The sequence below is a fragment of the Simochromis diagramma genome, unplaced genomic scaffold (assembly GCF_900408965.1).
Source record: "Simochromis diagramma unplaced genomic scaffold, fSimDia1.1 OVJJ01000685.1, whole genome shotgun sequence".
NCBI lineage: Eukaryota > Metazoa > Chordata > Actinopteri > Cichliformes > Cichlidae > Simochromis > Simochromis diagramma.
Window position 1 is genome coordinate 1,863,036 of NW_024387477.1, and position 27,059 is coordinate 1,890,094.

The following is a 27,059-nucleotide window of genomic DNA, read 5'->3' on the forward strand; positions in this document are numbered from 1 at the left end:
TCACAGGTGTCTGTCGCTGGGACAGAGGATAGTTAGGAAGAAAAGTGAACCATTTGTAGCCCAAGGTCAAATAGTGGTTAAGCCTGTCTACGTGTATGTGTAAGGCTTACTGTGTTGGGCGTACGAGGCAAATTGCTGCATTTGAACAGAATACGATAAAAAAGCATTAAACCATCTTCCATGTCATGTTTCAAAAATGAATGAAAGACTCAGGTTTCAACCTGCAAGCCTGCAATATTATAATTACATGATGCAGGAAATGAGGCCATTACTGGGTAATAATTACATGTTTTTCAGTGCAATGACAATGAAAATACAGCATTAGATACTGTATATAAGAGGTAAGAAATTTACATTGAAACCACATATCATTCACAGGTTTTTTCACCAGTGGATGCCGGCTAGGCTCAGAATGTTTCATCACAGTTTGACAATAGATTTCTTTCTTTCTTTTTTATTTGGACAGTATAAGAATCAGTTATCACACAATAATGCCACATTATTAGCTTTTAAAGTGGTTGTAGAAGTCATTCTAGGAAACAGATAACTTTTAATAATTCATCCAGGCAGTAAGGGAAACTGTATACCTTCAAAGTAAAGGTTGTGCTTTACCACTGCAAATAATCAAAAGGCTCACTTCATACTTTGGAGGTGGATTGTCTAACTTTTCCAGATTGCATGTCACTGTATGCACACACATGTATGCACATCTTCTGTACAAACTATGGTTGACCATGGAAACATGCAAACCTCTTTGTGATCAAGGCGATTACAAGTGTTTTGGTGTAACATTGTATATCTCTTTTCGATTAATTTCATGCAGTGCCTACAAGCAACCTCTTGAAACCCAGCTGGAGAATACACGTTTTTCCCTAACACCTGTGGTTGTCAGATACTGACCAGTCTCTAGGCTTATGTGGTCGGGGCCTTAAATAGTCATTTGAACACCTGTTAATACTAGGATTGTATTTAATGCAACTTTAAAGTACGATTTGGACGTTAAAAGCTGTATTTTGCACATATGAGGGAGGAGTGTTTTTGCACTGGTGACATTTGTATAATTATTAATTAGTCTAGATTACACTGGGTGCTAAAGTAGTTCTCCAAATCTGCAAATCATCAGATGTTGTACTTCCATAATTTTGAAGCTGGGGTGAGTACTATGTGTGTTTGATGTAGCATCAACATACAGCTGAGAAGTGGATCATGTCGGAGATGTTTAAAAATGTTTCTAAGGACAGAAAGGTAAATCACATTGCTGTGAAGTCACATGTCTTCCCTAATGGGGAGAGCCTCCAACTTTAAAGAACCACCTGTCAAGCTTCAGGGATGAGGATTTGAAACCCAAACGACATCATCGGAATCTTCCTTTTTTCTCTTGGTTGGCACACTGACTTGAGTCAGTTGATGTGACTTCAAAGCTGCATTTTAGAAAGCAAATACCTTAAAGCCTCAGACCCCGAAGCTATAGCTCAGCGTTTAAGTGTGTTCCTTGATCTCCGGTGTGAGACAGACTCTGATTGATTGAAAATCAAGTGCCCTGGTTATTTAACATCATTACACAGAAAGGCAACAGTGTGGCATTAACCTCGATTAATTATTGCATAATTTGATGCCTGGAGGCTGTAAATATTTATTATTCACAACAACATTCATTCTTTCAAGTTAGTTTGTCTGTTTAGTGAATTACATAAATATCACTTCATGCCTTTAGCAGGCAAATAACTTTACAAGGAGGTAAGATTATATAGAAAAACATATCTACAGCATGAATTTGGTAGGTTATATATTTTTTTCTGTTATTTAAACCAGATGTGTCAGAAAAATCCGAAAAGATTTGGCTTTTGTTAAAAAGTCATATTTTACATGTCTTTGGTTTTATGATTTCAAAAACCTACCACTGAAACTCAAACCTCAGTGAGTTCGTTTTTGGAGTCAAGACAAACAACCTGGTAATAATACACGTAGTCCAGTAGTTTGTCCATCAAATGGACTAAAAGTTGTCAATAAAATCAATGCAAAAACAAGCATGCAGGCATACAAGTGAGGATTTGGAGGGACACAGTTTTCCTTGTAAGTTTGCCTCTGTGCAGCATCACAGTGAATTTTAAATAAAACAATCTTGATGTGATTGAAGCACAGCTTTAATTTGATAAAGTTGGCACTTCAATTATGTCTTGATTCTTTGTACACAACCACAATGGATTGTAAATCAGAGGATGTTTTATTTTTTTAACTTATGTCGTTGCCCAAGGGCGGCAGGGTGGTGCAGTGGTTAGAAATGTCTCCTCACAGCAACTGGTCCTGCGTCCTGCTCGTGTCTTCGTGGATTCTCTCTGGGTACAGTCCAAAGACATGGGGGTTAGGTTAACTGGTGATTCTAAATTGGTTGTAGGTGTGAATGGTTTTCTGTCTCTACACTGTAAAATATAACTTGTTGTTTCAACTTAAAAATACCAGGTAAAGGGCTGCCTTAAAATTTTAAGTTAAGTCAAGAAATAGAGTTTGTTCTTGTAACACAACCAAATGTTATGTTGATGAAAAATCACATTGTCTAAACTTTCATCTTAGTTTAGTTGACTGAGATTTGTTAGTCAGTTCAACTCCTTTAACTGTCATTTTTACTTGGGAAAACCCTTTCAGCTAAATTAAAATAATCTATTGTTTAAACTCTTGTCCTAGTTCAGTTGACTTGGGTTTTTTAGTTAATTCAAATACTTTAGTAGTTCTTTTAACTTAGGAATCTATTTTAGCTTAACTAACATAATCTGTTAGCTAAATTGATTTAAGTTTATTAATTAACTGAGCTCCTTAAGGTAGCTGAGTGAACTAAATCAGTTTCATTTTAATTATCAGAGTTGATTGACTGGATGTAAAGAAAAATGTGTATTGAACATCTTAAGTTTTTTTTTAAGCTTTCTAACATCCATTTCAGCAAAACTACCTGTTAGGTTTATCTTAGATCTCAGGTTTAAATATCTACATTCCTTTAAATTAATTTTCTGTTGTTTACAGAAAAAAAATAAAAACTCACAGATTCCATTAAAGTGTATCTGTTCATTTCAGGCAGAAAGTTTATTTTAAGAACATGACAAGACAATTACTCATGAGCACCCAACATTCACCATTTATTGTGCCATCTTAGTCATCTGAGAAACAGAAAAATCAGTGACGTAGCTCATCAGGCTCACAATCCATCAAAACTCAAAAGTTGCTCCCTGTGAAACAATAAATTTGAACTTGGTCTTGAGCCCAGTTTGGGTGAAGATTAAATTCTGACCAATACTCTAGGAGCAGTAGTGATTCTTGCGAAGTAACAACATAAAGTCTGCATTAATGTAATGTATCAAAGAGAGACTTGCTATTTTAGAAAAGTTATTCTTTACATTTGCAAAATTTTTAAACTTCATTGTGCTCAGTCACACCTGTTAGCATAAAACTTGAAATATTAAAATAGTACAAAACCTTTGATAAGTGACAGTAAAGATCAGTTTATAACAACTAAGACATCAAACTCTTGTATTTGTCTTCGTTTACAATTGCAACAAATTCCACAGAACCAATATCTCTGAAAATGAGTGCATGCTTCTGAAACATTTGATAATATGAATATTTCAGAAACATTAGTTTGAGTCTGCTCAATTGCAAAACAAAGGAAAAACTACTGACTTGCATGAGATAAGCATCTGCAGAGTCCACCATTATATTGTTGTTCACATAAGTTTCTTAAACCATGAACAAATGAGTAATTGTCTAATCTGGAATGTAAAGTGTAGTCATTTAGTGACATACAAAAGTGAGAATGAGAACTTGCAAGAATAAAAACAAACAAACAGTAAAATAAAAACTGTCCTTAACACTAAGGCAATTGTATGCTGTGAGCATACTATTACAGTTCTGCTTGGCGTTCTGCAAGAGTCTGTTTCTTAGACCATGCACTAGTGAGATGCACTGCCTTCCACCAATGTTCATTAGGACGTTCTGAATGACTTCAAAGATGCCCTTAAGTTCCTTTGGATAGTCTATGCTGAGGGCAAAAAGAAGGCCCATCAGCATGGAAATGGCACTTGAGACATCCCTCAGATTAGACAGGATTACTGCCGCCTCAAGGACAACCAACACATCGATGATGTCTTCTTCTTTCACCATCACAATGCCAACTTTCATCCCCTTAGAAAACGTGTCTTCAATACCTGTCGGCTATAAAAGGGTTCAAAGACAAAAATAAATAAAATTACACAATTACACAATATCCCTCGTGCTTAAGAATTCATGTCTTTCCAAAGAAGAGCCATACTGATGCCTTGGATGATGGTGATTGGCTTTGAGTAACACTTATTAGTTGTTAAAGTTTTTTCAGAATGAGATATGCACCAACATGTTACAAATCAATTTCTTGCGTTAAACAAAGACCATGTTGATAAATAACTGAGCATGTCTTCAATTGCAGAATTCAAACAAAATTTTCAATTTAAATGGTAAATGGCCTGTATTTGTATAGCGCTTTTATTAGTACCCCAAGGACTCCAAAGCGCTTTATACATTCAGTCATTCACACACATGGGCAGATGACTGAATCGTGACTCAAGAGTTGACAGTTCGTCTTATAATCGGAAGGTTGCCGGTTCGAGCCCCGGCTCCGACAGTTTCAGTCATTGTGTCCTTGGGAAAGACACTTCACCTGTTGCCTACTGGTGGTGGTCAGAGGGCCCGGTGGTGCCAGTGTCCGGCAGCCTCGCCTCTGTCAGTGCGCCCCAGGGTGGCTGTGGCTACAATGTAGCTGCCATCATCAGTGTGTGTAAATTTAAATCTACTTATGCTAAATATTGGCTGTGCTCTGAACCAAATCTGGCTGAGAATACATGAAATGTGCAAACTGCAGCTACACTACAGGATCAGATTGTGGCTCCATCAACAATGCTTCTTTAATCAGTTTATTGATTAAAGTTTATTCCCCCCCCCCTATATTAACAGCATAAAAAAGAGCATATAGACATGGCTGAACAGGTTGCATAATTGGCATTGAATATCAACATCCACCTTTACCCAGCTGCCCAATGACTCTGGGCCAGTAACCTTTAATTGCTTACCCAGTCTACACAGTCTCTTTCCCAGGGTCCAAGACATTTCACCAAAGTATTGCCCCCCACAGCTGTAGCAGCCACTGCAGGCCCTTAAATATCCTAATATCTCTGCCATTACAATATACAATGTGAGAAATCAAACGTAAAGCTGAAGTGAACAGTACAGCAGCGAAATGTCAAAGACCCTGGTGAAGACATGAATAAACACAAGACACTAATAATATCAATGCTAGCTTGCCAATTAGTTTCTCTGAAACCTAGACCAAATCCAGTGTCAAAGATTTTGTAATAATACATTTGGTGAGGAAAAAGTACACATGTTATCATGTGGCGTCTATTGTTTCATATATGCCACATGTTTAATTTAAAATCCACTGTGGTGCTGTCATTATTAAATGTACTAAAAGAAACAATGCTAACCTTCACAGTCTTGAAAGTGTGTGAGGGATCTTCCTTTAGAAAATGAGGTCCTCTGTCCTCTTCCTTTGTGTAGGGCTCTGGTCAAAGAAGTCAAAAAGAAAATAAAACCACTTTTTAAACAGTGTTTATGAAGCATGTAGACAGCTCCAAATTCACAGCTTTTTGATACATAATTCCATCAATATATGATTATCATTGGAGATTTTGAATCAGGCTTATCAGGACATTCAAGTAGAATATGATATCCAACCTACCACCAATATACACAGTAAAAGTTACCACACTAAATGTCCAGTTGTGAAATATGATGACAGACTTCACTTATCAGCTTTCTTTCAATGAGTTCATCAGTTGAACTGGATAACCTAAAACTTAAACAAAGGATTAGATTTCGCAGTTGAACACTTACATCATCACCGAAGCATTTTATGAGCCTAGTTAGCCCTCCTATGCCGCTCTTAATTTTGTACAGCTCCACGAACCTCTCCATAATGGTCAAGCACAGCAAAAAGGAACCCTTTCAGGTCAACAGATGTAAGACGGGCAAATTCTGCTTCAACCTGAGCAACAGAAGAAGAGGGGTGGAGAGTAAAGGGCAGAATAAAAAAAAAAAGATTCTTTGAGACCCAAATTTAAGCAAACCGTCATCTGAGGCCCATTAGAGAAAACACAAACACACAAAAGCAAACAAACAAAAAGATGCACTTTACCTGAAAGGAAAGGAAGTTCAGAGAACAATAAGCTCTGTCTTGAAATCTTTTAAAGTAGAATGATTGTGTGATGTAAAACTTTAGTAAACGTGCGATTAAAAGAACACTGAGTAAAAGGACAAGTAACAATTTCCTTATTCCTCAGATGTTTAGCTTGATGAGCAATACTGTTTTAGTCCAACTGCCTCATTAAAGTTACACAACAGGCTTTTTACATTAAAGCCAGCAAGTCCATTACATACTCCCTTTTTATATCTGAAATACTGTGCACATTCTGTGTATATGTAGTGGACAGCAATTTACCCAAAAGAGTGCAAAGTTTGCAAGTCCACCTCATTTAAATGACAAAGTCAGATGTGATCATCTAGACCTGTGAAAATAAATTAATGACAAAACTGCAGGTATGGATGTTATTACAACCACAAGAACCTAAACGGTCTGCTCCATTGCTTTTGTTAATGAATCATTTGTTGGTAGCACGTCTGAATATTTAGTTTATGCCACCTGCATGCGATCATCAATAGTGCCATATTACTTCTTAAGAAGTACCCTGACACTACAATCTTTATATCATTTGTTCTACAGAGCTATTAAGTTACAATATAATCTGTGGTGTTTCCAATATGACAAAATGCACAAATTGTAACTTACCATTTGACTCCACTGACAAAAATAAATCCCCAGCATCAAGTTTGGCTTCACAGACCTAAAATAAGTAAAATAAAAATATAAGTTATAATTATATTGTTTTCGCCATTTATTCATGTTTGCTAATTTTCTGATATATTAACAATGTTAGTTTTGTTACAATACAGGGAATTGCAGTTAAATTAAAAGGTAAATTATGCAAAAAAAACAAACATAAATAACTTCTGCAGTATACCATGCCAAAAATCAGTGTCTCTCATGCCAATTATTTTATCACTACAGCTCTTTTAGTATGGAAACTCACACAATCTAGTCATACTGATCACAAGAGTTCAAAAATAAGTTAAAATAGTGAGCTGTTGTTAAGCATAAAGTATTTCAGGGTAACAAATAACTGCACAAAGCAAAAACTGGAGGACTATCTGATAAAAACTAATATAATGCTGGTTTGTAGACCATATTTTGTCTCAATCCTCAGTGCACTCTTGCAGCTTAGCATGCAGCAGTTAATAACAACTTAAGTGATTACATAGGGGTAAACAGATGACAACAAGCATGCCAAAAAGTTCTTTTTGAACCCAGTCAGTTATTGGAAATATTGCCAAAATGAACTTCCACCAAAATACAACAGCCTGTGAACTTGAAAGAAATTTACAAGTACAGAGACAATATGAAATAAGCTTTATTAATTAGCTGAGTTAGCTTGCTAATATCGCAACAGTGGTTGAGTGCACAACCTTAAAGCTAGCGGCACAATACTTGTGATTTGGTCAGTGCCACATTAAACCCATAAAAAAGGCCATATATCAGTTTATTAGGTCAAGTTTGGTCCTGACACACAAGCTGGATCTTGTCGGCTAAAGTTACATTAGCTAAAGCAAACATTTCGGTAAAAGAGAAAACCCACGTTATGCCATAAATTCAAAACATGTTCCAACTTTTGTAGCTCTCTTTCCTTATAGTTATAACCAATGTTACTCACCTTGAAAGCATATTCCAAAGAAGACGATTAGAAAACGTCCAAGTAAAGTGAGCATGTCGTTAACCGCCAATTCCCCATGATGCACCTCGATAGCAGTCACGTGGGACAGTTTTGAATCCTGCTGTGCTCAACTTACCCACATTGTCAAGTTCACATAAGTTGCTGATTTAGCTGGACATGAGTTTTCAAGTTAGCTTTTTTTGGTGTAATTGGGACGTTTTTAACTTGTAATTCTATGTTATAACAACAACTTCAGTCATCTATCATCAAACTGATATAGAATAATATGTTGAAATAACAAACATCTAGAATTACATTTTACAGTGTACGTGTTAATCTGGTGACAGATTGACGACCTGCCCGGGACGTATCCTGCCTCCCGTCCTGTGACAGCTGAGATAAATTCCTGCAACTCTAAAGTGGATACGTTGAAGAGAACGGATGAATGGATGGCATTATCCAAATACTGATGGGCCTAAATTTATGGAGATACAGATTCCCTCTGTCATAGTTAGATTTGTAGAGAGTGTGTACCTTTTTCTAGTGAGTCCAGATTTTGACCAGTGTTAATTTTGTTTCTTGAAGTCTGACTTTTTGTCACACAGACATATTTTTACCATAACCACACAGTGTTATACTTTATCCATCATCCAATGCATGCTGATCTGCTGAATAATGTGTATAATGGTTGTGTACAGAGTTTCTTACAGCCAGTAAGATGAAGTTTTCTAGTTAAATGGACTATTTTTGCCTTTCTGGTTTCACCAGGCAGTGACCTTCAGCCCTCACTGAGAAAGATGGTGCTAGGTGGCTACATATGAGAATTAACGCACACATAGGTCTGAGATTAACCTTCCATTTCAGTAAAGGGTGGGCCATCCACTCTGGGTTAGGGCTACGTTGCTTCCCCAAGTGGAAGGGTTTAAGTATCTGGAGGTATTGCTCCTGAGTGAGGGAGGAAAGCAGTGAGAGCTTGACAGATGGATTGGTGCGTCTGTAGAGATGTAGAAATTGTACTGGGATGTTGTGGGGAGGAGAGACTTGGGCATGGAGCTGAAAATATTGATTTATTGGTCAGTGTTCCTACTTTCATTTATGGTGAGCTGTGTCTAGTGACTGAAAGAGTAGGATCATCAATACAAGAGGCAGAAATGAGCATCCCCTAAAGGTGTCTGAGGTTAGCCTTAACGGATTAGGTACAAGTCTAAGCCACCTTTGCTACACTGCTGGGTACAATATGAGTTTTCATTCCGTAACAAAAGCCCACCCTTATCTTATTAGCTGGGTGGGTTAAGTCAAGGTTCGGGAGGAGCAGTTGTCCTCGGAGTGCCTTCTACTTCGGGTGATTCAAACATGTTTGACTGGGGTGGATGGATTAATGCAACACAGTTTACAGTAAGCTAATTAAAGTGCCTTAAATTATAACTCAATAGTTAGGAAGCTGCTGTCTTAAAAAAAAAAGAGAGAGAGAGATCCTGGCTGTTGTTGTACAGTCTTTTCTGTGTTTCCATCACTGTCCGTTTAATTCTGCTGCAGTATTCCCACTCCTCCTCTGTCTTCTTCAAACCCCCACTCTCTCAGCGGGATAAGGATCCTGTGGAGTCAGAATTGGATTTTTATTAAGAACAAATCCCCTTTGAAAATCCACATAAAGTACACCACTGAGTGTGTGTGCATGATATGTGTGAATGAAACTGAAAGGATTAATGACTGGAGTGAGACTGGATTTCCACCATGCAGTATCTGCAGTACCTACAGTGTCTGTTGCTTTACAATATCAGAGGTGTGCTGACACATAATATGGTTTCATGAACTTAAGATGTTTCTTTTTTTAATCTTAAAGCAACCAATGTATCAAATTGTGGTTCATATCTGTCATTGTTCAAAATGTTACCACATTTAATAGTAACAAACCAAACAGAATGTGGGTAAAAGGTTATTTCTATTTGCTAGCCAATTTGAAAAACGTTTATCAATAAACTTCTATCTGTATCTGATCTGTCCACCCATAATGGACTTACCATTATATAGCTGGTACTGGTTGTCAGATGCTGTGAAGTAAACAGCTACAATTTGGACGTTTAGCAGTGATGGTTATATTTCTTTTGGTAATGGTTCTTTTTGGCATCAATCAACAATCAATCAGTACAACTGACCTCCTTCTATTGGTCTAATTTGATAGAAAATAATAATTATATCCATCCATCCATCTTCTTACGCTTATCCGGGGCCGGGTCGCGGGGGCAGCAGCCTAAGCAGAGAGGCCCAGACCTCCCTCTCCCCAGCCACCTCCTCCAGCTTGTCCGAGGGAACACCAAGGCGTTCCCAGGCCAGCCGAGAGATATAATCTCTCCAGCATGTCCTGGGTCCGCCCCGGGGCCTCCTCCCGGTGGGACATGCCTGGAACACCTCACCCGGGAGGCGCCCAGGAGGCATCCTTGTCAGATACCCGAACCACCTCAACTGGCTCCTTTCGATGTGGAGGGGCAGCGACTCTACTCTGAGCCCCTCCTGGATGGCTGAACTTCTCACCCTATCTCTGAGGGAGAGGCCAGTCACCCTTCGGAAGAATCCCATTTCCACCACTTCCGCCACAGGGAAGGTGATCTCGTTCTTTCGGTCACTTCCCACAGCTCGTAACCATAGGTGAGGGTAGCGACGTAGACTGGTAAATTGAGAGCTTCTCTTTTACATTCAGCTCTCTCTTCACCATGACGAACCGGTACAGTGTCCGCATCAGTACAGCTGCAGCACCAATCCGTCTGTCGATCTCCCACTCCCTTCTCCCATCACTCGTGAACAAGACCCCGAGATACTTAAACTATAACCCAAATGTTTCAGGAGTGACATCTCGTCTACATAGTTTCAGTCCACTCAACATCAAAGATAGTCTTTGAGATTACATGTTAATGTTCTATGTCATATATGTTGTTCTATCCACCGGACACCCAAGCTCTTTTCTTAGGATGCAGCAGATCTATGATGAGCAGAAGATTCAAATCTAAGGACCAGCACCTACACTCTCTGTACTTACCCATTTCTACCACAGACTTTTAAGCTGTTGATTTACTGAGCTGAACATTTGATGGTTATTTTACTCAAAGATAGTAATGGATCTTTAAAACTGCCATGTATAGGTATTAAAATAACAAATTCCATCAGAAATAACAGAATAATTGATGCATGTTACCATTACATATTCCTCTACAAATTTATTGTGTTTACAGACGTAGCCTGACGGCCATAAACTAAACTAAAGTGCTCTGCAGACCTGAAATGTGCTTCAGGCTTTCTGGGGGACTCTTCTGGATTACAGTTTTTAGAGAAAACTGATATTTCTTTGCAATGTTTATTCAGCTGTAGAGAAAACAATTGCAAGTCAGTCAGTCCAATGAATGTATAAACAAAGCTTTAAACATATCGTGTGGTGTATTTGTTACTTATTTGCATTATCTTCAACTTCCCCTTGAGAGTTTCTCAAATATGTTGACTTGCATTGGTTCTGGGTGAATTCTTACCCCATAGGTCCTGATCATGAAAGAGCATTCATTCAAACAATTGTTTGTTAATTTAGGAAAAAGCACTTGTTTACAACATGAGTTTTCATTCCCTAACAAAAGCCCGCACTTATCTAATTAAATTTGGTTTGTTGTTGTTCTTACTGGGGGGGAAAGATGTGTTCCCTATAGCTAATTTTACAACAGGGAAAGAAATCATTGTATGCTAGACACAGAGAGTAGAATGAAAGATGACAGCAGTGCTTGTTTTACATGACAAATATGCGTTTTCTCATTTATTGTAGAAAAAAATCATGGATTCTTCAGTCTCCATGTCGGTGCATTGATTTATTACATTACATGCATGTCTGTGGCTTCATTTTGTTTGCCCGTGTGTGTGCATGCTCTCACAGGGCACCACTCTTTTTTCCCTTTTTTTTTAATCCCTCTTAACATTTTCACACCTTTAACAGCTGTGGGAGCAAGAGCAAGAGGAGAGAAATCATAGAGGAATCTTAAGTGGAATAGTTTGTTTCTATCACTTTTAGATGTGTAATGGGGGTCAAAGGGTCTCTTACGCTCACTCTCCCGCCACAATAGGCACAGCTGCTCATCTCACTAGCCGTAAAATGGGTTTTTATGACCTCAAGATAGTGATACACAGTATGTTTTTGACAACTTTGAAGGACAGTAATGCTCATAGCGTTTCAAAACAAGGCATTTCAAACCCTCAGTATTTTTGTCTGTGGTGCTTTTTCATTTTTTTGGAGCCGCACATGAAAATATTAAGATAAGAGGGTGGAAAAAAGATGGGTGAGGATAGTACCAGACTTTATAACAATAACATTCTTGGATAGCAAGCTACATTCATTGTAACTCTATAGATGCAACGATAAAAACATACATGCCTGCTACTTATTGCTAAACAGAGATGGGCAGTAACGCGTAATCTGATTACTTTTTTCAAGTAACGAGTAATGTAAGGGATTACTATTGAAAAATAAGTAATTAGATTACTGTTACTTTCCCGTATGTACGCTGCATAACTGCGTTACTAAACCGTCGTGATTTTGTTTGTGAGAGTGTCTCATGACAATGACGTAAGCGTGTGCGACGCCCGTGGCAGTCACAGACGTGTGCAGATCAAAAGTGGATAATATGGAGTGAGAGAGAGCACGACCATGCAGCGTTTAAAGTGTGGAAGTAATCACATTACTTTAATTTTTAGTCCGTAAAAAGTGACAAAAACATTAGCGTCTGCTGTCCACTCTGTGTGAGAAGAAAACTTCTTTCTAGAGCGAAAAATTTAACTTCAAATCTGAGCGAGCAGCGAGCACGCTGCCACGGGAATGTGACATTCACAGAGAAACCCCCGGATCCCCCCACTGACATGACTGCTGTGGGCAAACCTCCACCCGCCCCACTCCTGATAAACAGGTGACAATAGATTTAAGAGCTGCTGAGTCTTTGATTTTATTTATTTTCCGCTGTGTTTTACTTGCATCTATTTGAAAAAGCGTAAACACAAAACATTATTTTATATGCTGGAATATGCAGACAGTAGATTTAAATGTTAAACAATTTCTTCATGTCAGAGAATCTTGCATATAATTAAATTTTTGCTTGATACAACGTGCATAAAGTTAAAAGATTAAAACAACGATTAAAACAATTTTTAAAAAGAGACTTTTCCATTTGATTCAATTTTATATGATGGATTATGGATAAAAAATAAAATAGGGCCTAAAAGTCTGTTGCTTTATTATGTATTCAGGTGTGTATCATGTTTTTTTTAAAGTAACTAAATAATAAGTAACTAATTACTTTTGAAAATAAGTAATCAGTAATGTAACGGGATTACTTCTTTGGAGAAGTAATCAGTAATAAGTAACTAATTACTTTTTTCATGTAACTTGAACAACACTGTTGCTAAATAACACTGCAATCTTTCAATCACCAAAACAAGCTTGTTGTACCATTTCCACTACCACAGTGGTTGTGTTGGCTAGTGGCTCGTTGTCATTAGCTGTCTGCTATGCCTCAACATACCAGAACGCTAGCATCTAAAACCACCTGTGTTGATATATAACTGTCAAATCAGCGTGGCCATCTGTGTAAATAACTGTGTTATTTACATGACAAAACTTTTCAACATGTAAATCTATAAGGACTGACTCTCTTCTGGAGGTTCTCTCTGCCATTGCTTCACATTTGTAATGCTGGGATCTTACAACAGCAGTCATTTAAAAACTTGCAAATTTCTACTGGCCCAGAGCATTAAACAAATAAAAAAAAACACAAAAATACAGAGCACTCTACTTTTGTTTTTGTTTTTTCTTTTTATTTCTAGTCAAAATGACCGAGGGAATTCACAGCATTTCTGTCCATAAGAAAAGAGAAAGCAGTTTGAAGGTAATTTCCAAAAGTCCTACGACTATTTTCTTTGCACTCCTCTCCTGATGTAGCTGATGTATTAAGTTGAATAAAAGAGCTCACAAATGTGGCTAGTTATAAATATGAGTAAAACCAAATGACATGCCTACAATTTTCTCCTACAAGGAGTGTAAATGCCCTTGGATATTGAGTTAAAATTGCTTTGAGAATACAGTAAAGACTGCTCTCCTGGTAGACCATCAACTGACTTTCATGGCGGCTGCCAACTCACAAATAGCTTAGATTGATTCTGTTTTAGCATTTTTAACCACTGCATGCTTGTTATTGTCCTCAAAAATTTAACAGAGGTTGCAAGCGATTCTGAATGTGAGGTGTCAGAATACACGGTGCATCACAGTTGTTTGGTTTTGGCAACAAAAAGCAGATGGTCACATTGTTCTGTACATATGCATACATTTATTGCATGCTACTTTGAGTCTTAATTTTGTTATTCATTCAAATAATGGGCTGATCTCACAACCATGCACTCTCATAATTTGGTTTGCAGCTGAATAATGACTAAGGCAACAGTTGGAGCTCAGATGACACTGTTTTCTTTTTGCACTGCTTGTACTCTGAATCTGGCTCTCAGATAGTGCTGGCAGTTCATTTGAGCCCAACATCCGCCAATAAGAGAATGTGACAAGAGTGAACATTAGGTCAGTACAGACACTGCCACAGCAGACTGCTTTGACACTGAGCTGATGATAAAACTGTCTTTGTTGGGATAATGCTAACGAGTCTGATCTGACTCATGTAACGTTTATTTATTTGTGTAATGTTTAGCTTTCTTTGTACTGCTTTGTGTCTAACCTACTTCTCAACAGGAGCTAAACCGACAAATCAGGTTGATTGACATTCAGACCGGCACAGCATGTTCCTAAGACTATGTAGTGTCATCATCCTCGCTGTAGGATGCCAAGGTGTATCTAGAGATGCAGAGATAATTCCAGCATTAGTGGTAGGTAATAATATCCAAACAGCCCTTTTCCAAATCACCCAAGATTGTTTTTGCTAAAACTAACAAATGTTTAACCGTGACTCAGGTTTCAACTGAGGATATTCAGTACAGATGAATAAATCATTTTAGAGGCTTGATGAGTGATAAATTAAGTCAACTGTGAACGCTTTAGAGTGTTTAGAGAAAACAACACACTCACAGAAACACACCAGCACCTAATTGAAAGTCACCAGTTAACCTAGGAAAGCTGAACCTGTTATCCATCCGTTCATCTTATTCTGCTTGTCTAAATTGGGATTTTGGGGCCTCAGGGAAGGTGAAGCCCCACCCGACTATCATAGGGTGAGAAGAAGGGTATACCATAGACATTTTGCCAGTCCATTACAATGAACCTTCAGTACCTTTGTTTACTACTACTCAGTCTCTCTCTCTCTCTCTCTCTCTCTATATATATATATATATATATATATATATGTATATATACTTTTATATTGGAGCATGCCCTTATTGAACATTTCAGATATTGAAACCATTGAATGTAATAGTATTGCCTGCACTGTAGTCCCTGCTGTTCACACCTTTTTGAAACCAGGTAATACGAGGAAATTGAAGTTTGGCCAAAAAGAGATAAGAACTCAATAGTTTTTGTTTGTTTGTTATTATTCAAAACAAGGCTGTGTATGATCTGAATGTGTATTATTTTGAAGTAAATAATGTGTAATATATATTTTACATGTATATCTACTTTAGTTCGAGGATTAAAGTTGGACTGAAGGAACAGGTCTCCTTTAAACGACAAACCAAACTTTCTCTCTAGTCTATGAGGATCTGCTCAACTGGGAATGCTGCAATAGCTGCAGCCTAAAACTATTTACAAAATTAAATCTGTCCAGTCATTTGAAGGCCTACAGCTGTTCAAACCACAAATGACTCACACAAATCAGGGACCAAATTTAATTTTCAGCGCTATCCTGTTTTAGTTTACTTTGTTCACCATTGGCTCTAAGCTAGAGAAGTAGAACACTCTTGGATGATTTGGGACTCTCGGGTAACAGCTGTCAGTCAGCCATCACCTCCCACCCAGTTCTGTCATGAAAACCCCTCAACACACACACAGTTTCACCACTGAGACCAAAACTATTAGTACTCCTAACCTCATGTGGGTTTTCTTGATTTTTCTTTTCTTCATCCTTTATTTTACTTCCCCTCCTGATTCCTGTTTCTTTATTCAGCTCACAGCCAACCACCCCAAAGGCTAAAACCATCTGTTCATTCCTATTATCATTTTTATTCATCTTTTCTGTCCTTATTTCCAGTGGTGGCTTGGGACATACCTGGGTTGGACTGCAGGCTTACACACATCTTCTGGCTTAATATGAAGCAAAATTGTCCAAACTCTAGACATTGATGTTTATTTATTAAGATGGACAAATTGTTCAAAATCCCTCAGTATGTCTCCCCCAACTTCCAGACAGACCTCTCCCAGAAGCAGTATAGAAATCCCTCCTGCCTTACAAGAAAACTCTATTGCTTCCATAACCTTGTCAGCAATTGATAAGAAACTGAAAAGCATGGGGGATTTTTTTTTTTTAAAAATTGATCATTTTAAATGGGACATGTTTGTTACAGTGTTGCAGTTCAGTCTTTAAGTCATTAGCCGTTTCCGGGTCCAAACTCCGCTTCAGTCAAACGAACACTGCGGCCTCACTGAGAGTTAAAACCTGTCTAAATTCTTTCATCTGTAATAAAATGATCAGCATTGCTGCTTTACCAGGTGTAACAATTAAGTTTAACATCCAGGCATCCATGAAAACAGAATTTATTCAATTAACAGAGTTAGAAGTTAGCAGGAAGTTAGCTCGCTAGTTTCCACCTAAACATGATATACCATGTTCTGACTGAGAGATTTCTGAAAAAATTCAAACGTACAGCTCTGCTATCACTTCCAACATAAATGAAGACAGAAAACTAAACAGCAGTGATGTTTGTAGGGTTACTGAATTTGGACTAGCTGGTATATATGATGTGCTTCGTGGTGGCTAGCTACACAGCTGTGTTAGCATAACATAAACACAATGAAGTTGGAGGATGAACGCTAACTTTTTTCCACTCAATAAAAGTTAACGTGAGGGTTCCCGATGGTTAGGGACAAATGCAATTGCATGGCAGGATGCTGTAAACGGACCAAACTTCAGTCAGGAGAACAACTGAGATAATCCATCCACAATACGAGGTTAGTCATTAATATACTGCTGGATGTGCTGGGCTGTAGTTACATTGTAAGGTTTTAAAAACTGAGCTTTAAAATGACAAGGTCACAAGGTCATCTGCTAAACAAAGGTTAGCCTGTTCGATCGCTAGCTGCTCCAGTCTACATGGCAAAGTATCCTTAGGCAGGATACTGAACCCCACGTTGCCCCTGGTGCGTTCATGTGAATAGAACACACTTAGACATATGAAAATGGGGTTGTATAAAGCTCTTTGAGTAGAAAGTTGAGTAGAAAAACACTATATATAAACCAGTCCATTTACCGTTCCAGTTTGGCGTGTCTTGCCCTATTGAAACTGCAACTAATATAGCTCACAAACCATACCATTAACCACCAATGATGCCTTCACCCATGTGCAGTTGTGTGTACTCATACCATCAAGTTGCTACCCTTTGAAATTCACGCTGGATACAGTGACCACTTCGGTTTCCTGATAGTAATTTTCAGAAGTGTTCCTCAGCCCATACCACTGAGCCCAGTCCATTTTAGGACCACATTCCAGATACTTGGAGTCTGTCAATATTATAAACTATCCACCATTTGCTGTTTGCATTAACTTTTCCAGTCCTAAAGTATCATTAATCTGTATAGCTGTTTTATTTATATTTGACAGTGTCTTAACTTTTTGTACTTTGCTGTAATTTAGAATCAGGAACGAAACTATATCAGTTCTGAATCTGTTGGAGATGTTGGATTTAACACACTCCCCTTGTGGCTGGTCATTTAATTAACCTTGTCAAGCATATCTGATGTAATCTCCAATCTAATTTCATCTGTTAATTTAAAAGCGTTCTTAACGAGGCCAGCCCCCCAGCTAATCAAGTGTCAGGTATAGATGCATTAAGGACTTGGTTAATTAGAGCTGTCAGAAAATGGCCAAATATGGACAGAGAAGGAGGCTGGATTTCCCTTTATTACTTTCCTGGGAGAGTTATTATTTTCATGGGAATCACCTCACGTGGTATCACTGTGTGACTGGGAGTGTTTGTTTGTGGGGATGAATCGAGACGAAGAGGACGATGAAGGAAGAGTGATAAAGTCAGATATGAAGAAATATTTAGTTTATTCACAATAATCAAATATGACTCTTTCCAACTTTGTGGCAGCTTCATTTCCTGTTAGACAGGAAATTGGGCCTTTGCATTTCAAGGAATGATTCCCCATCTCATATTTATCAAATAATATGCAGTTTCTCTCGAAGGAGTGTAATGTCAAATTATATTGAAAATCTGCAGGAGGCTTTCAAACAGTTCCATATCACTGGAAACATGTTAAAAATGGACTTCTGTGAAATTACTCGCAATACTTTCATTAACTTTTGAACTTTTGGATTCATTTTCTTTTTTTTATCCAACTTTCTCTGATTTTCCATCAGTATTAAAAATGTTTAATTGCAATGATAATTTAAAAATAAACCATTTGTTTTTTAATTGCCAGCTACCTTATTAAACTGTCTGTGTGAGTGTGTATACATGTGCATGAGTATTTCAGTACATAAAAGGGGTTTAATAGGCTCAAATCCCCATCAGAACCAGCTCATAATGGTTAGTGATGGAACCTCGTTTATGGGTTCTAAAACTGTATGGCTGATCAAAACTAAATTAGCTTGGCCTCTGCACTCTAACACCATCTGTTGAAGATACTATGTTAATGTGTTAATTAAACATAAATTTTACATCTAAAAACAACACCGTTGCATATTATAGTATTTTACTTCTGTCTCTGTTCTTTTATTGTAATTTAGAATCAATAAAATTGTAACTATTCAAGTTCAGGGATGCTAGAAAAATGTTACTGTAGAACTTGTAGAGCAGTTCAAGTGGTCAGCTCATTAATGCAAATGTCTAATTAGCCAGTCACATTGGCAGCAACTAAGTGCATTTAGGCATGTAGACATGGTCTTGACGACAGTCTGAAGTTCAAAGAGTGAGCCAGAACTGTCAAGAAAGGTGATTTTAGTGGCTTTGTATGCTGCATGGTTGTTGGTGCTAGGCCGGCCTGTCTTGAGTATTCAGAAACTTTTCTCACACAACCTTCTCTGGGGTTTAGAGAGAATGTTCTGAAAAAGAGAACATATCCAGTAAGCAGTAGCTCTCTGGGTAAAAATGTCTTTTTGGTCCCAGAAGTCAAAGGAGAAGGACCAGATTGCTGAAAGAGTTGAGTTGATTAGCTTAGTGTGAATTAGCTTAGCAAAAAGACTGGAAGCACTGGGAAATACAGATAGCTCAAACTATTCTAAAACAACAAACACTCATTTTAAATTCTATTTTGTGCAGAATTTAAAGATATGGACAGAAATGTATTTTAACTTTGGACGAGCAATAGCTGTGGCAACCATAGCTGCTCCCACTGTTAAGCTAATCGAAACAGAGCTCCTGCTCCAGTGCACAGACATAGGGCTGTTTGATATAACGATTTATATCAGATGACGATATTAAAACGTCTATTGGTTCATATTACGCTGTCGTTTGTTTCGTGGTGTCGTAAAATAAACTGTTTAGGGCAATATTTTTTCATCGTGTTGATGGTCACCGTAGTGGCTATATTAATTTCTTAGTTCTCTCTTTCTCTAATATATTTAATATAACCACACTACAGTCGGACAAGCAACTGTTTTTTGTCGTTAGCAACAACGACAGTAAAACCAGCGTGTGGCTCCGCCGTCCACTTGTTTATTTTCCACATATTCCTTTCACAATAAAGCTGAAGATCCTGTTGAGGTTTTCAAAATAAACTGAATTTATGACAAAATACATTATTCTCAAACATCAAATTTCAGAAAATGGTGGCTGTTAAAACTTATATCTAAAATATATAGTTTAATGCATTGGTCAAAACACTAGCCATCACAAAACACAGCTGAAAACACTTATGGAAATTCAAGTTAGGGAGAAGGAAATGCAGCATATAATAAAAGAAATAGAGAAATTACAGCATTGACCGCTTGGCAACAAACAACAGTGACTTTCCCCTAAAAATGTATCTGGCACAAAGGATGGCGTTTCTGAGCAGAGTCGGTGCGGCGTAGAGCCTCCCTAAAAATAGAAAGGATTGAAAATTAAAATGGAATAATTTGTTAGAGGCAGGATGTCTGGAAATAGAAGAAATGAAAGCATGAACAGCCTCCCAGGTTACAGCTGAGCTGCCCACTTACTTACACGTGGCTGTGTGTGTGTGTTTGTGTGTGTTTGTGTGTGTATGTGCGCTTGGCCTAAGTGTGTGAACATGCATTTCTGTATGTGAGCATTCAGCTTGTGTGTGTGTGTGTGTGTGTGTGTGTGCGCGTGCCTGTGTCTGAGGCACCATCTGTGTTGCCATGTGCAGCTGCGTTCCCTTGGAGCCCAAGACCCGAAACTCAGCTGTTACCAAGACAACCCCCACACACCCCATACCTGGTCTACACACAGACACACGTACACACACCCACAGCATTTCAAAATCACCTTAAGGTCTTACACTGTGTGTGCTTTTAAATGAACAGATGGACTGAGATGGATCATTCCTCAGAAAGTGTGTGTGCGCGTGTCTAAGAGGGAGACAGAAACACGCAGTGGCAAGCAGATGGGAAGTCTATGTTTCGTTTCTGGATGACTTTCTCTTTTACTTGAGAACGTGCGACATGTGTGATGTGAGGCTGATCTTAGTCTGTCTCTGGCTAAAATATATATATATACAAGACTTTTGTTTTGGAAAGAATTTCATCATGTTCATCTTTTTCTGTTTGTTAGGTCTATTCTGCTCGGAGCATTTAGAAAGTTCCTGTAGTAGCTTTTGCTTTGAGAATATTGAGTCATCGGCAGGGCTGTGTGCACAAAGAGCTCCCCTTTCTGAACAAAGTGCATAAAATCTGAGCAAGTGTCTTGGAATATAAAGTCACGGGTGTACCCATGTAATGTCAAGACCATTAAGTGTACCATAAACTGTTAAGAGAAACATAAAGTATATATAAACTTATAATAATGACTTGTGCTCTGGAACATATTATCACCAAGGTTCAGCTGCCGCGATTCATCCATGCACCTAACTGCATTCCCTTCAGCACTTCCCTTCTTTCCTTTAGACGGATAATTTAATTTTATGCTGCGTGTTATCAGGGCCCCTAACCTGGGAATAGACATGATAATTAACCTCTTAGCCACAGTGCATAATCCCTATAGATTATGCAACGTTCCCATCAAATATACAAGTACACTATTTGTAAATCCAGTATTTATGTTCTTCCTGTCACTGGAGTCTTTTCACTGCTTCACAAATCCAGGCTATTTAGCAAGCCCCTGAAGGTCCAGACCTCTACGATGAGAACCAGTGGTATGTGACAAGAGTTTTTAGCAATATTTGACAATTGGTGCTCCTAAATTAAGGCCAGAGTACAATCTGGCTCCAGAGGAGCTGTCTGGACTTGTTAAGAGTATGAGTGTTTTTCCAGCCGTGTGCAGTTCTTGCAGATTTTTTTTTAACTCTCTAGCACAGAGGCAAGATTTATGTGGAAAGGATCAGTGCGTTGGTTAAATCAGTGTCACTGAAGCATGCTGCTGCCAGAATTAAACAATGTGCTTATGCAAGCCTTGTCTAACTGTGGCTAGCTGTCAGAAGTGGCTAGGGTCTTTGCTGCAACATCTGCTGGGTCCTAAAAAGGCAGCATGCAGAGGGCGGACAGAGAGGCAGAGAAATATGTTTACTGTCTACCTGGAATAAGATATAATGGCTCTCCATATTTCAAGCTGGCATATAAATAGTACAATATCGTCAATATCATCATGTCGTATTCAATATGACATGAAAATTAGTGACTGAGGCTGTAATCACACAGTAAAGTCAATGATATCAAAGACACCTCTGTGTGCACTTCACTTTACAAACTGAGAGGCCACCTCCATCTTTTAGATACAGTCTATGACTGCAACCTGTCTAAACACAGTCAAAATAACTAAAAGCCAAACTGGACTGTGTCATGCTACTCCTCAAATAAATGTGCCACCTTAAGATTGTTCTAACCTACTGAGGAAACTAAGGGAAGATTATTACACCCCCTTACAGTCCAGAGGTCAAATAAGCTAGCTATGTGACACAGGATGACACAGGGGTACAACAGATCAAATCCAGGCAGTTTTTTGAAAGCCTCTATTAAAATCAATAGGGAGAGAGCAATAACAATAGGGTTTTTAAACACATATGAACAGTTGCTGTTCTAAGTTGGTTTTATTTACTGGCTCACAGGAGCTTCACAGTTCTCCCACAGAGTTCTGTTCGGTCCTTCATATCCACCAGAACTCGTATTGGTCCAATATAATTTTATTGAATCATTCGGTCTGTCTTCACTCTTAGAAACCTGCCAGAGTAGAAACAGTTGAATCAATCATTGGATAAAAACCATCCAGTAATTCAGTGGAATGACTTAATTGAAACTTAAGTATGTGCTCTGAAACACAGCCAGGTTTCCCCTGACAACCATAAATATCCAGGGGAGAAGGGACAATTCAATCCAATAATATGTATTTAACATTAATCTTGGTGTTAAGTAGGCCAAGGTTTAATAAAAAGGGTGAATCGCAGATGATGGGGGAATATAAAAATATATGACAGTCAAAGTAATTCTGGGTCTGTTAAGTGATTTTTTTTCTTTTTTTACCATACTTGTCAAGTCAAGTGATGGAGGATTCTCTCAGTGTGTGTGTGTGTGTGTGTGTGTGTGTGTGTGTGTGTGTGTGTGTGTGTGTGTGTGAAGGTAGTTTTCAATGATTCATTTCCCTCGTTAAGAGTTGTCCTACTTCTCTCCTACAATCCTTTACCTGAATGTTTTCTGCTCTTTTGTCATTTCCTTTAGACACATGCACACACACACACACACACGTGTTTTGTATGCTGTCCAGAAAAATAATCTCATTGACATGTACTGTTTCAGAAGTACTTTGATTATTCTGCCTGTCGTACTCTTTGCAACAGTTCTCATGTAAGGTGCATAAAATCACCTGGATTTGCAAAATAAAATATGCATTTGTCCGCACATAGAAAGCACGCTGCAGGTGAAAGATTTCTATAAAAGGAAAGAGGGAGAGCAAGCAAATGAAAAGACAGACGAGGGACAGCATGACGACAAAAACATCCTGACGCACAGAGGGAAAAGGCTGGGAGGCGAGGAGATTTGAGCGAGGATCTATTTTAGTGATAAAATGTGAAAAGCAAAGAACAGGGAACCCCAAAGAGTGACAAGTGAAACAGACTAATGATGCGAATACCAGCTATAAGATTTACAGGAAGTGAGTAAGACAGACACCAGATTTATATGAATCTCCCATCTAATCGTGTCCCTTTTCCTCACTTTTCATCTATATGAAATATTGCTGGCATCGCAATTCAGTTCATCCTGGAATTTGGGATATTGCTGTCAAAACAAATGACATAATTCAGAACAGGCGGGTGTTCAGTGACTCTGCTGTTCATTTGAGACCGATTTTAAATGTCAATTTTAAAACAAACAAGAGCTGATTTGTACATCCACCAAATATGGGGTAACAGTAAGATTCATATTAAATGTAATATTGCATGCCACTATGTGCCTATGTGTAGTGGTTTGCTCATTTACTTGACAAGCCAAAGCCCGCTAGTTCAATTCCCGCAGGAGATGCAAACCTCCTTTGGGGTTATGTCACTACATCACCACTGCTACCTGGTTTTAGACAAAGATATCCTGAGAAAATACAAAATTCTTTCTTTTTAAAGACAGATTGTCATCATCCACACTGAGGGGTTTAAGTGTGGACACCTGTTTAATGTTTTGGCAAAGCCAATCTGCAGTCACTTGCCGTCTTCGGAACAGCTTTGGTGCATCGAGGAGGCAATAAAACGGCAACAAAACAGATTCAGTCTGCTGTCGGTTAGTGATTCACAAATCTGTTGCCATTTACATGCACAGAGATTCACATTAACTTCTTACTTTCAGAGTTCAGCGAGAATCTCATAGATTTGAAACTGAAAGTTCGTCCACTCGATGTAACTAGAATACAACCAGTTGACAACCACCTGAGTCGAGCCGTTTGTTGCATATTGACACAAAGCAGATGAGTTGTCCTGATTGGTGCAACCTGACTTTCATTGATTACAATGTGTTAGCAATCTGTCAGCATTCATAAATTAGTTGGTAATTATTTGCAAACTCTCACCAATCTGGCTGAGAGTGACTGCAATCAGTCTGAGTCACAGTGCAAGTGTTTGCAGGCAGATTGCCTCCCACCAAGCAACCTGTGCATCTGCCTTTGAAAGAGGTCCGTCAGCGATTGGTCAACTACTTGCAATGGGTCTCGGACAGAAAAATAAATCAATGCAATCACGGAGGAACCATTGATGTTTACTAGTTGCAAGGAGGTTGGCATCCTATTATTACTCTAGTTTGAGCAATAATGGGTCAACATACAAATTTGTCCACACAGGCTGTACACTAAAGTTCAACAGTTACACATCTTGATTGCAAATTTTTAATGGCTTGTGTTGCTAGAAACATTTGTCTGCTTTGGTAGTTTTAGTGATCTAAAACAAAATTATGTGGAGCTGAAACTGAAACTGTGAAAGGCAACAAAGTGCTCTAAACTGCGAAGGACAGCAGCACTGCTCACTGCGTGAACCACCAGGATAAAATCCAGGTTTTGCATTAACACCTCTGAGTTTGTGAAAGTTCTCTGTGTTGCCTACAGTTTACTGTGGACACTCATTAACCTGCACTTCGATAGCAGTTTACAGTGCTGCTTACTTCACACACAGACGCTATCCTGATGAGGATGCTAAGTGCATTCCCACAACCTTCAAATTCAGAGTGGTTTCCTTCAGTTCAAGATTAAATTAATTTGTTCATTTCTTTAGATGTATCTGAAATGAATAAACCCAGTGTAATAAATGAACAGCAATGAGAACTTTTCACTGTTAGAATGCAGTACGAGCCTTTGACAGGAAAGGACCTCAAAACGCACAAGACGGGCCGAAGGAAACAGATGTTGATGTCTGATACCAGCAGCTCCTTTTGCTTGGATAAAAAATGAATTTAAAAAACTAAACCAAGGGCAAAGCAAAGTCTGGACCGATTCTCATATTCAGCTGCTTCTTTATGTGCATCTCTAAATGCCAGCGACGCTACACTGAGGAGTACAGACAAGGCTGTCGGGCTACAATAACGATACAAAGAGGTGGAATCAGATTGAATTTGACTTTGTGGTCACATGACTTCTGTTTGCAAACTCACTTGTGATCGGGGAGAGTGAGTCCTTCCTCTGTTTGTCACACCAAAGAAAACAGAACATAGTTGTGATCACACAGAGGAGCAGTGTGAAACGGTGATGCACCAACTTGAGAAAATTCCTGTCAGTCTTTCTTATTAATGACAACAATACAGCACCAGCCCTCATTTTTCCTCAGCTTCTCACAAATATCCTGCCGCTACAGCCACAAATAGGAACGATGACTCGACTCAGCTGTATTAAATGCAGGCTGCGTTTCTATTTACTGGAGAGATACGCACACACAAACTCACTCGCCCACACTGACACACACCCTCACGCCACACAAGTGCAAACAAAGTTGATGATTTTAATCACCATAGCATGCTGAGAACACAAACACACCCTCAGGGTGCTAATCAATTACTGCAGAGCTCAAATACACACACCTACTTACTCGCACAAACACACACACACACACACACACACACACACAATCAAGCTAAACTAATTTCACTCCAAGCCAGATTTTTTTTTCTTTTTTAACTGATTTCTAAAGTGTGTTTGTATTTTTACGCCTGTACTGCAGGATGATGTCTGACTAGGCTCAAAGGTAAAAAAAGAAAAATCCCACCGCAAGCCCACCAACACACACACACACACACAAGACATGTGAGGCTTCAGTGGGCACTTTTTCTCTGAGTTTGTTAGAAATTCTAATTTCGAGACTGGCAGAAGTCAAAGCCTCCTCGTCCTTTTCCATCAATCAAAATAAGCAGCGCAGTGACACCAAACATAAAGACATTTCCATATGAAAACAGTTGCGTTTTGGCATTGACCAACTGAAGGAAACCTCATGTTTATTCAACCTGTAACCAGTTTGTGAAGATTTTTACTTTTGCTGCTCTAAATGTTTTGAATTTCTTCTGAAAAAGATAATTACCCCCCAAAGCTTGAAAGGAAGAAGCTGCTTTTCCCACTCATGGAAAAACAACACCTTAAGTGTTAACTTTAAGTCAAAACTGACAACAAACACACAGACATACACCGAATGTTAACATTCACTGTTGGTTCATGACTGTGCTGACAGAGCTATCATTATGATAATACCAAGGTCTATCATAATTATCTGCTAATTGACTGCCTAACGAGGTAGCGCTCATTAGAATGCTCATTAATACTCCATCATCACCACTGATAGCTGTAATCATAGAGTGATGGGGGTTTCAAGGTCTTACATGAGTGTGTGTGGATACTGTCTGCCCATAGATGTGTATTTACATGTGATTTCATAGTATTGCTGATTGATTCTTCCAGCAGTAATACATTAAAGGTACACATCTGTTGAATATGGAGCTCTGCAGAATCAAAGCTTCATGGCTCAAACTAATTAAGCTGCAAGAACACTATGCAACTGAATTTAATGAAATACTTTTGTTAAACCCCTTGAATTAAAGCTGAAAATTTGCACTTCAGTCGCAATTCGGTTTTATTTATATAGCTCCAAATCACCGTCACCTCAAGGCACTTTACACTGGAATGTAAAAATCATACAATACAGAGAAAACCCCAACAATCAGACAGCCTCCTCTGAGCTAGCCCTCTGTGAAAGTGGGAAGGAAAAACACGCTTTTAACAGGAAAACCAGAGGCTCAGGGAGGGGGGGCCATCTGCCACAAGCGGCATATTAGTGAATATGAATCGACTCGAAACATTTTCTGTTCTGTCAGTAAATGTGTGGCTAATTTAAACTTTAATATCATGGCGCTATAAACCTGAAATGATGAAGTTATCAATGCGATCAATCAATGCGATATTTGATGGGATAAGTTAGCGAGGACAGGGGTGAT

The 27,059-nt window shown here is 38.6% G+C and overlaps 1 protein-coding gene and 2 long non-coding RNA genes across 6 annotated transcripts in view; 2 read left to right on the forward strand and 1 right to left on the reverse strand.

Annotated features, from left to right (window-relative positions):
- Positions 1 to 26,194, forward strand: LOC120723913. Its single transcript, XR_005693832.1, has 3 exons — positions 1 to 12; positions 16,969 to 16,972; positions 19,397 to 26,194. It is a non-coding gene; the product is annotated as an uncharacterized LOC120723913 (long non-coding RNA).
- The window catches only part of il1rapl2 (interleukin 1 receptor accessory protein-like 2), a 472,397-nt gene that overhangs the window by 395,088 nt on the left and 50,250 nt on the right, over positions 1 to 27,059 (forward strand). The window lies entirely within an intron of this gene.
- LOC120723914 lies at positions 2,509 to 8,157 on the reverse strand. The gene is made up of 5 exons (XR_005693833.1): positions 7,845 to 8,157; positions 6,866 to 6,920; positions 5,914 to 6,064; positions 5,505 to 5,581; positions 2,509 to 4,200 (listed from the first exon to the last, which is right to left on the reverse strand). It is a non-coding gene; the product is annotated as an uncharacterized LOC120723914 (long non-coding RNA).